The 8342-nt window shown below is 43.0% G+C and overlaps 1 pseudogene; it reads left to right on the forward strand.

Annotated features, from left to right (window-relative positions):
* The first annotated feature begins 3147 nt into the window (after nt 1-3147).
* LOC148094414 (thymosin beta-4-like) lies at nt 3148-3270 on the forward strand (annotated as a pseudogene).
* The last annotated feature ends 5072 nt before the right edge of the window (nt 3271-8342 follow it).

Consider the following 8342-nt stretch of genomic DNA (forward strand, 5'->3'; position numbering starts at 1 on the left):
TAAATCTTTGTCTATCTTGGGGTTGTATTTTTGCTAATGTTAGAGGTAACTGTTTGGGCATCACAAGTTGCTGAAGGTCTAGCAAATTCAATTAGCATCCATGTAAAACAAAATTCAGTAAGTAATAAATGACTTTTTTACAGTTACAATGACCATAGCTCTGAATATCTTAATTCCCTGCTGCCTCTCTCTATATATCTATTTAAAATTTATCTTTGTTGTTGTAAGTATTGCAGATGTCCCCTTTTCTCCCCCATTGATCCCCTCCACCCCACATCCACCCCACCCCCAGGCCTTCCCCATACCAATGTCTGTGTCCATAGGTTATGCTTATAAATATATAAGTTCTTTGATTAACCTCTCCCCACCCACTCCCCCACCTCCACCTTCCCTCTGAGATTGCTCAGTCTGTTCCATGCTTCTGTGTCTCTGGATCTACTTTATTCATCAGTATATTTTGTTTATTAGATTCCACATATGAGTGAGATCATGTAGTACTTGTCTTTCTCTGACTGGCTTTCTCTATATATTTCTTAAGATAAAATAACACTTTTAAAACAATCTATAATATTTTCATTGTATAATAATTGAAGAAAATTAAAAGTGACAGTAATTTTAACATTTAGAATAATTCCTTTAAATGTATGATAATTCTCCAGACTTTTGGACCCTTACATGCTTAGAACTAGACAGTCTCTAGATTCTAGATTGTCCACAAGGAGTGCTTTGAGCATAATCTGAAACATGTCATAAATGTGTGGTAGGCAATTAGACAGACATGGGCAGAGCAAGGACAATGGGTGAAGTACAAGGTCACCAGGGCAGAAAGTCCAAGACACCTAGAAATAGGAAAAACTGGTAGAGCAAGTACTGGAGATAAGTATTGTTAATCAGGACCTCGCCCCTAAGGCACCCTCTCCTCCCCTAGATCATCTCCAGTCGTGAGGTCAGTCTCCCTTGATCTTTTCTCCCCAGCATGTGGCTAATCTTGTGGGACCCCCCCACCCTTAGTGGGGAGCAAGGGGGCTGAAGAAGAGCCTCATCTAACTTCCATACAAGGACAGAAGACAACTGGACAGGCCCTGAGAGGTCAGCTAGAAGAAGAAAGCAGTTAACTTTCCCCTCCAAGGGGTTGTAAGGAACCTCCCACTTGACATTGTTTTTCGAATCTATTTTTTCCTTGCTTGCTTAATAAATCTTCTCTCACGGGTTTGAGTTTTGGCTCTGAATTATTTTCCTAGCCAGAACTCAACTACCGAGGCCTAGTTTCACTGTTTACAGAGGGACACTACAAGAAATGTAAATGACAATAACCATTTTTAAATGGCCCCTAAGAGTTTGCCCTTAGTATTACTTCAGCGATTATCTTATAGTACAAGGCAAAAAGGATTTTGCAGGCTTAATTAAGGTTAAGAATTCTTATGAGTTGAATTGTGTCCCTTAAAAAAGATATTGTGTCCTGGCCAGTGTTGCTCAGTGGTTAGAGTGTCAGCTTGGTTCAAGGGTGAGGACCTGGGTGGTGGGTTTGCTCACCGCTCCTAGTCAGGCAACCAACCAATCAATGTGTCTCTCTCACATCAACGTTTCTCTCTCTCCCTCTCTCTCTCTCTGTCTCTCTTTCCTCCCCCACCTTCCCTTACACTCTCTCTGAAAAGCAAAGGAAAAAATATCCTCAAATGAGGTTTAACAACAACAGCAGCAGCAACAAAGATGTTGAAATTTAATCCCCAATGAATGTGACTTTATTTGGAAATAGGGTCTTTGAAGATGATCAGGTTAAGATGTCATCAGGGTGGGACCTAATCCAATAAGACTTGTGTCCTTATTAAAAGGAGGACATGTAGACAGAGATAGAGAATGCTTCTAGAAGCCAAGGGATGCCCGGGCTACCAGCTGCCAGGGGACCGATTCTCCCTCACAGGCTCTGAAGGATTCAACCCTGCCAGCACTTGGCTTTTGGACTTCTAGCTTTCAGAACTGTGAGATGATACTTGTCGGTTGTGCAAACCACAAAATTTCTGCTACTTGGTTACAATAGCCCTAGCAAATTAATGTACTAGTTGGTTGATTTTAAATTGAACAAAGGAAGATTATAAGGACAGCTCTTTAAAAGCTGAGAGTTTTCATCAGCAAAAGAGAGTCAGAGAATTGTAAGCGTGAGAAGGTTGTGATGCACCAGGAGGATGCGAGCCCCTGAGATGGAGGGAGGGAGCCACCGGGCAGGTAACTGAGGGAGATGGGCAGGAGCAGAGAGCAGTCAAGCTGACGGCTAATGGGGGTGGGGGTTGGGGGTGGCGGGGAGAGAAAAGGAAATTCGGTCCAGCAGCTTGCAAGAAACCAAATTCTGCCAACCATCTGAATTGGTCAGGATGGGGGTTCTTTCCCAGAGCCTCCAGACAGAAGAGCTGAACCCAGACACTACTCTGATTTTGAACTTTGATTCCCTCAGCAAGAGAACCCAGTTGAGCCCACCCTAATCTATAAAACTATGAGGTAACAAATGGATGTTGTTTTAAGCCACAGTTGGGGATAATTCATTATGCAACCAGAGAAAGCGAATGCACCATAGCTAGCAAATATCAAGTGCTTTCTGTCAGTCACCATTCTACATGTTTTATATTAAAAAGAGACACTCACAGTATTGCTGTGGAGCTATTGTTGTTGAAAGGCAAGAAACATAAATTCACAGCTACAAACTGTGACATCTGAGCAACAATTAACGGAACACCCGATTCAATGGAAAGCAGAACCAGTGGAACAGGCAGAATGGGAATTTAAAATAAGTACAATAAATTTCTCTATAAAGATAAGAAATGATGTTGGGAACATGAAGCAGGAACAATCAATAATGGGGGGGTGGGGAACACTTAGCCATATCAAATAAGAAAATAACATGTAATTGTTGAAATAAAAGCATAGTAAGGCCACAACAAATGGTGCCTTCTGGCCCCGTGGAAGCCTTGGCACACTCTGCAGCCCCCTGAAAGAGTGAACTGCCACAGGCACGGACGGAACCTGTCAGCTTGTGAAATGCTATAAAAGGGCCCAGGAAAAATACCTTAGGGGGCACTCAGCGGCCATGGAGCAGATCAGGCTCATCTCCTCCAAGCGCCTCACTCTGATTCCCCTGCAGCTACCCCTGAGAAGCCCAATATGGCTGAGACTGGGAAATTCGATAAGTCGAAAATGACAAAAATAGGAATGCAAGAGAAAAATCCACTGCCCTCTTAAGAAACAACTGAACGGGAGAAGCCGGCTGGCACATCATAATGAGGCACCGCTAAAATGCACCGAACATTTCAAAAGCATGGCCTTCTTATTTTGTTTCTTTTAGCTGTTTAACTTCGTAAGATGCAAAGAGGTTGGATCCGTTTAAATGACTGGGCTGTCCCTTTTGACATCAGAGAGCTGCTGACAATGAAACCTGCACCTGCCTTTCCCTTTGCCAGTCTGGCTGGCGGGGAAGGAAGAGAGCTTGCTTCTTGGTGAAGGAAGAAGTTGGGTGGGACAACAATGAAATCTAGAGTAAAAACCAAGCTGGCCCAAGGTGTCCTGCAGGCTGTAAGACACAATTTAATCAGAGTGCCATTTTTTGTTGTTGTTCAAATGATTTTAATTATTGAAATGCATAATTTTTATTATGCAAATAAAGTTTTAAAACCTTAGAGAGATATAAACTGAATTTTTTATAAGATAACCTTCTAACAATAAGAATTCTTAAAATAGGAATCAAGAAGCATTAATTATATCTAACGTATTCTCTCTCTTCGGATACCTCACTGTATTATTGCAACCACGCAGTGTGTGGGAAAACTCCCAGCACTTTATCATAGTTTGTTCACAAACAGGCCTAATTTGCACCTCAATTACTATGTGAACTTGTGATTGCCACACCTCAGGAATGATGTCATGGAGACAGGAAAGTCAGAGAAGGGCAAATAATCAATCAGGTTGAAGGATTCGTCAGACTCATCCAAGGGCAAAGTCTAGTAGCTTTGGAGCCATTCGTTCTTCAGTGTCACGCCTTGGCCTGTTCCCAACCTTGGCTGTTTTTTCTGCACACACAGCTCTGGTCCCAGGATGAGCCCTGAGGAGCGGCAGGTGGGAATCCCGCACCCCTACAGCTGGCTTAACTCCTCCTCATCTGATTTTCCTCCAGTTTAAGGACAGCCCATCAGGCTCCAGGGCAGAGTGTGCTTAGTGACCTGTCCAGGGCCGCGGTGACTTGGGAGACAGAGAATGCAGAGCAGGCATGTGATGGAAGTCAAAGCCGGAGTTTGTTAAGGAGCGAGCTGGTGGGAGTGAAGAACAAAGCACAAGGGGCAAGTGCAGGAAATCAGCGAACTGGGAAAGCCAGATAACGTGACCAGTGAGTCAGGTTGGAGGTGGTCTGGACGGTTCCTATAAACTTCTGTAGGGGCATTTAGAGGGTGCATGAGCAACTTGGGGTGCGCCCCAGTGGTTTCAACCCAATCACCTTCGATAAACTTTTCTGATATTGACTCAGTCGGCCTAGAAATGAAGGCTGTCTCCTAGTCTTAGAGTTTGCATCCCAATGCTCTCCACCAATTCCATTTGGAAGCTTAGGGCCATTTGCCACACCCTTTGCCTGTTTCCACTTAAGTGGGTGGGGCCCTCTCCTTGCTTCCTCTCGCCAGGCCTCTCATCCTGCTGCAGGTGACTGGAATGTGCTCAAGACAGAAGTGTGACCGGAACATCTAAGGACGGGAGAGGACATTGGCACATTCTACAAATCACAAAGACTGGATAAAAGGCATTGCTGGTCACATCCTGAATACAGACCCCCTTAGAATCTTAAAAGCGGTTATTTTAGGTCAAATAAAGTACTATTTTTTTTTATTATAAAGTAATTATATAAAAACCACTGGTAGAAATTTCATCAGAGTCGGTGGTAATGGCTCAATACAAAAAGAAATTTATGAAGGATCTGAGAGAACTCATGTATGAAATCTTCACAATATATTACTAACTGAAATTGCTACCGGTGAGACGAGACCTTAGTTCTACCTTGGTTCTTGTCTTCTTGGGGGGAAGATTTCAATCAAGAGACAAAGGGTAGAAAAGCAAGCAAGAATTATTGACCATAGGAAAAACATCATGGGGTCTCTTAGAGGTTAGGGGATACTTGCCTGTGGAGGCAGGAGAAGGGGAGGGAATGGCATGGGTGTGCTCCCTGGAGGGAGAGCCCACTGGGACCTTCATTTTCAGGGCTTTTAAAGGCTGGGGATTTAGAGGAGGTCTTAGGGGCAGATCAATAAAATATTTACCAGCTTTAAGCAGATGTACAAAATGAGATTTATTCTCTTAATCTGTCGGTCCTTGGGTGTGGTTGGAAAATGGCACTAATAGGATTTCTGTTAACTGTCTCCTGGAGTAGGGTGATTTAAACTACTTCCCTCTGGCTGGGGAGGAGTGCAAGCCATTTACTCTTAAGTGTCCTGGGTTTAGAGAAGATAGAATTCATTAGGTGGCTGCAAAGTGCTGTTTAACTGTCTGTTTCCCTATTCTGCTTATTCTGGAATTTTCTTAGCTCCTTACTATGCTATAACAAAATTAGGTTTATTTTTAGTATCATGTGAGGTGAATGTCCTGAAAGACAACTGTATGTGGACTTTTGTTGACTTTTTTTGGAACGGTGGGGCATCATAGCACTCATTTTCCTTTCTAAGAGCACACCATTCCCTCTGGGGAAATTATATCTCCCAGGTCTGAGCAGCCTTAATGCTACTGTATTCAAGATCTCCACCTTCCCCTACCCAAGGAGCATGCAATTCCAGTTGTGCCAATAGGAATCCCTCTCCTGGTGATAGAGGCACTTATAATTTCCATAGATTGAGCACCTGAATTAATCTGAAATATATTACTTATAAATTATAGAACACATATACTTATGTGAACAGGGGTTTAAGTTTCTTTTTCCTAGGCCTTTGCGCCCGTACACTCCCCTCGACTCCGGACAAAGCAACTAAGGAGGTGGCGCAGCTGTGGACAATGCGTCCTTGAACAGACGTGGTCAGGCCGACCCACCAGGAGTCAAGGTATCATCGCCAGATGACCAAGAACAATAGCTGACGCCTGCAGACCTCCAGGGCTGCACAAGAGCTACATTCCATTCCCAGCCTCAGTTTACCCAATTTCTCTACCTGACCCTATCCCTCAGGCCGTTCCTGAAGACAGGTTTTGGATGCTCATATGCTCCCTGTCTTCTTGGTTGGCCGGCCTTCTCAATAGATGCCTCATATGATTCAACCCTGCCTCCGCTGAGCTGGACACAGCACCAGGCACCCTGAACCCCACCGGGGTTTCCCCGTAACACTGGGACTTTGAATTACAAGAAAATTGAATTAAGATGATGACAACAATAACTTTTGGAACTTTTCATCCTAAAGTAGAGCCCAGAGAATGCCCTGCTGCCTAGCCATCCGGGAACTGTTTAAAGGCCGGTCTTGCTACTATGTCTGGTCCCACCTAGCTCTCCAACTTCCCTGCACGCTGTGAGTTACCCACCGGGAAGCTCTTGCTGGTCCTCGTTAATTGCAACACCAGAATCTCCGCTGACAGGCTCTCTGCACGCTGTGACGGCGTGGCTACATGAGCCATTAAGTTAGGGATCCTACGCCTGAGGCCCGGTGTCTGCTCTCCCGCTGACGTGTTTTGCAATTCTGACAAACTTGCTCAGCTTCCCTGAGCCTTAGCATCCTTAGCTGTAGAATGAGGCGAAAAACCCTCATTCCAGGTTGTAGTTGGAATTTGGCGCACATTTATATGAAAGTTCCTAGTATACTAGAAAGAAATTCCGTATCAAAGTGATCGATTAATAATGAAAAATTGGATACTAGTGATTTAGCCAATGATGATAAGATGGAGTGTTGGGCAATCATCTAAAATCAAAGATTCTGGCCTGGCCAGCATGGCTTAGTGGTTGGGCATCAACTTATGATCCAGGAGATTGTGGTTCGATTCCTGATCAGGGCACAGGCCCAGGTTGTGGGCTCGATCCCCAGTCAGGGCAGTGCAGGAGGTAGCCGATCAATGACTCTCTCTCATTATTGATGTTTCTATCTCTCTCTCCCTCGCCCTTCCTCTCTCTGAAATCAATAAAGACATATTTTAAAAAATATAAAAATAAAATAAAAGTTTCTGTACAGAAAGTTATGCTTAATAGTCAAAATACATTCTCCCCATTTCTGTGGCAGACAGAGATCAGAATTAGCCTTTCCTGGGCATATTAATTCTGGCAATATTTTTCTTTGTTGACAATAAAGGTGATAGAAAATTTCCCACATGAATATTTACAAAGTAACTTGGTCTGGGTTTATGTTTGCATACTTATTACTTCAATTCCTGGCAGACTTCAGCTGCATCTCTGTTTGCAATAAAATGAAAATCATTTGCTACTTTACACAAATGTTACTTTTAATCTGAAATAAAGAATAGACAGCAGCAGTTTGCTAAAGACAGAAATTTTGTCCTGGGAAGTAACAGCAGACAGAACTGGCCTTTTCCAGAAACAATAGAACTGTGGCTGAAAGGTTCTGTCTTCTCTGCATCTCCGTGCTTTGTGTTAGTTAATATGCTGGGAAGGCTTCAAACCATACACGAATTCTTTGCTGAAACAAAGGAAAAAAGAAAGCAAGTTGACTTAGCTCTCCCATAACTGAAGATTAAAAAATCTTGCATTGGTGCAACAGTAAATTTTTAAAATAAAATAACAATAAAGAAAAAATAGCCTATAATGCAGCCTACTGTGCTAGGCAATTTGGAGCACTGGGCCTAAGGAGCCCAGTTGTCCCTGCCTGACGCCCACTTCCACTCCATCAAGGAGCACCGTGCAAAACATTGGCCTTCTTTACCTATCATGGCAGGATAGTAAGAAGCTAGGGAAATTCCCTGACATGTGGAATAAGGGAAACTGAGACAAAATAATTAAACAAGGCCAAACAATTTGAGCAATTTACAGCCAGCTAATGAATCACACTTTTATCTTCATAATGAAGGACACTTAGGAGCAAATGGTTTATACATTCCAGAGCATCCCAACGCAGACTGCTCTGTCTTGGTTCCTCTTTAATAATTTAAAAATTTTAATAATTTTAAAAATAATTTAATAATTTAAAAAATAAAACTAACCAGAGAATAACTCTGACCCCTCTATACACACATTTTGATGAATCATCATATTGAAGGACACACCTGAAAAGTTAATGAATATTCTGTTAAGACCCTCCCCTAAGACCTCCCCTAGGATTTCCTCTGGCCAAAGAAAGATTAAAAAGCCTCAAGATAAAGGATCCACAGCTAGAGCATGCCCATGCTAGGGC

This window comes from Miniopterus natalensis, chromosome 1 (assembly GCF_054644295.1).
Source record: "Miniopterus natalensis isolate mMinNat1 chromosome 1, mMinNat1.hap1, whole genome shotgun sequence".
In the NCBI taxonomy this organism is placed as follows: domain Eukaryota; kingdom Metazoa; phylum Chordata; class Mammalia; order Chiroptera; family Miniopteridae; genus Miniopterus; species Miniopterus natalensis.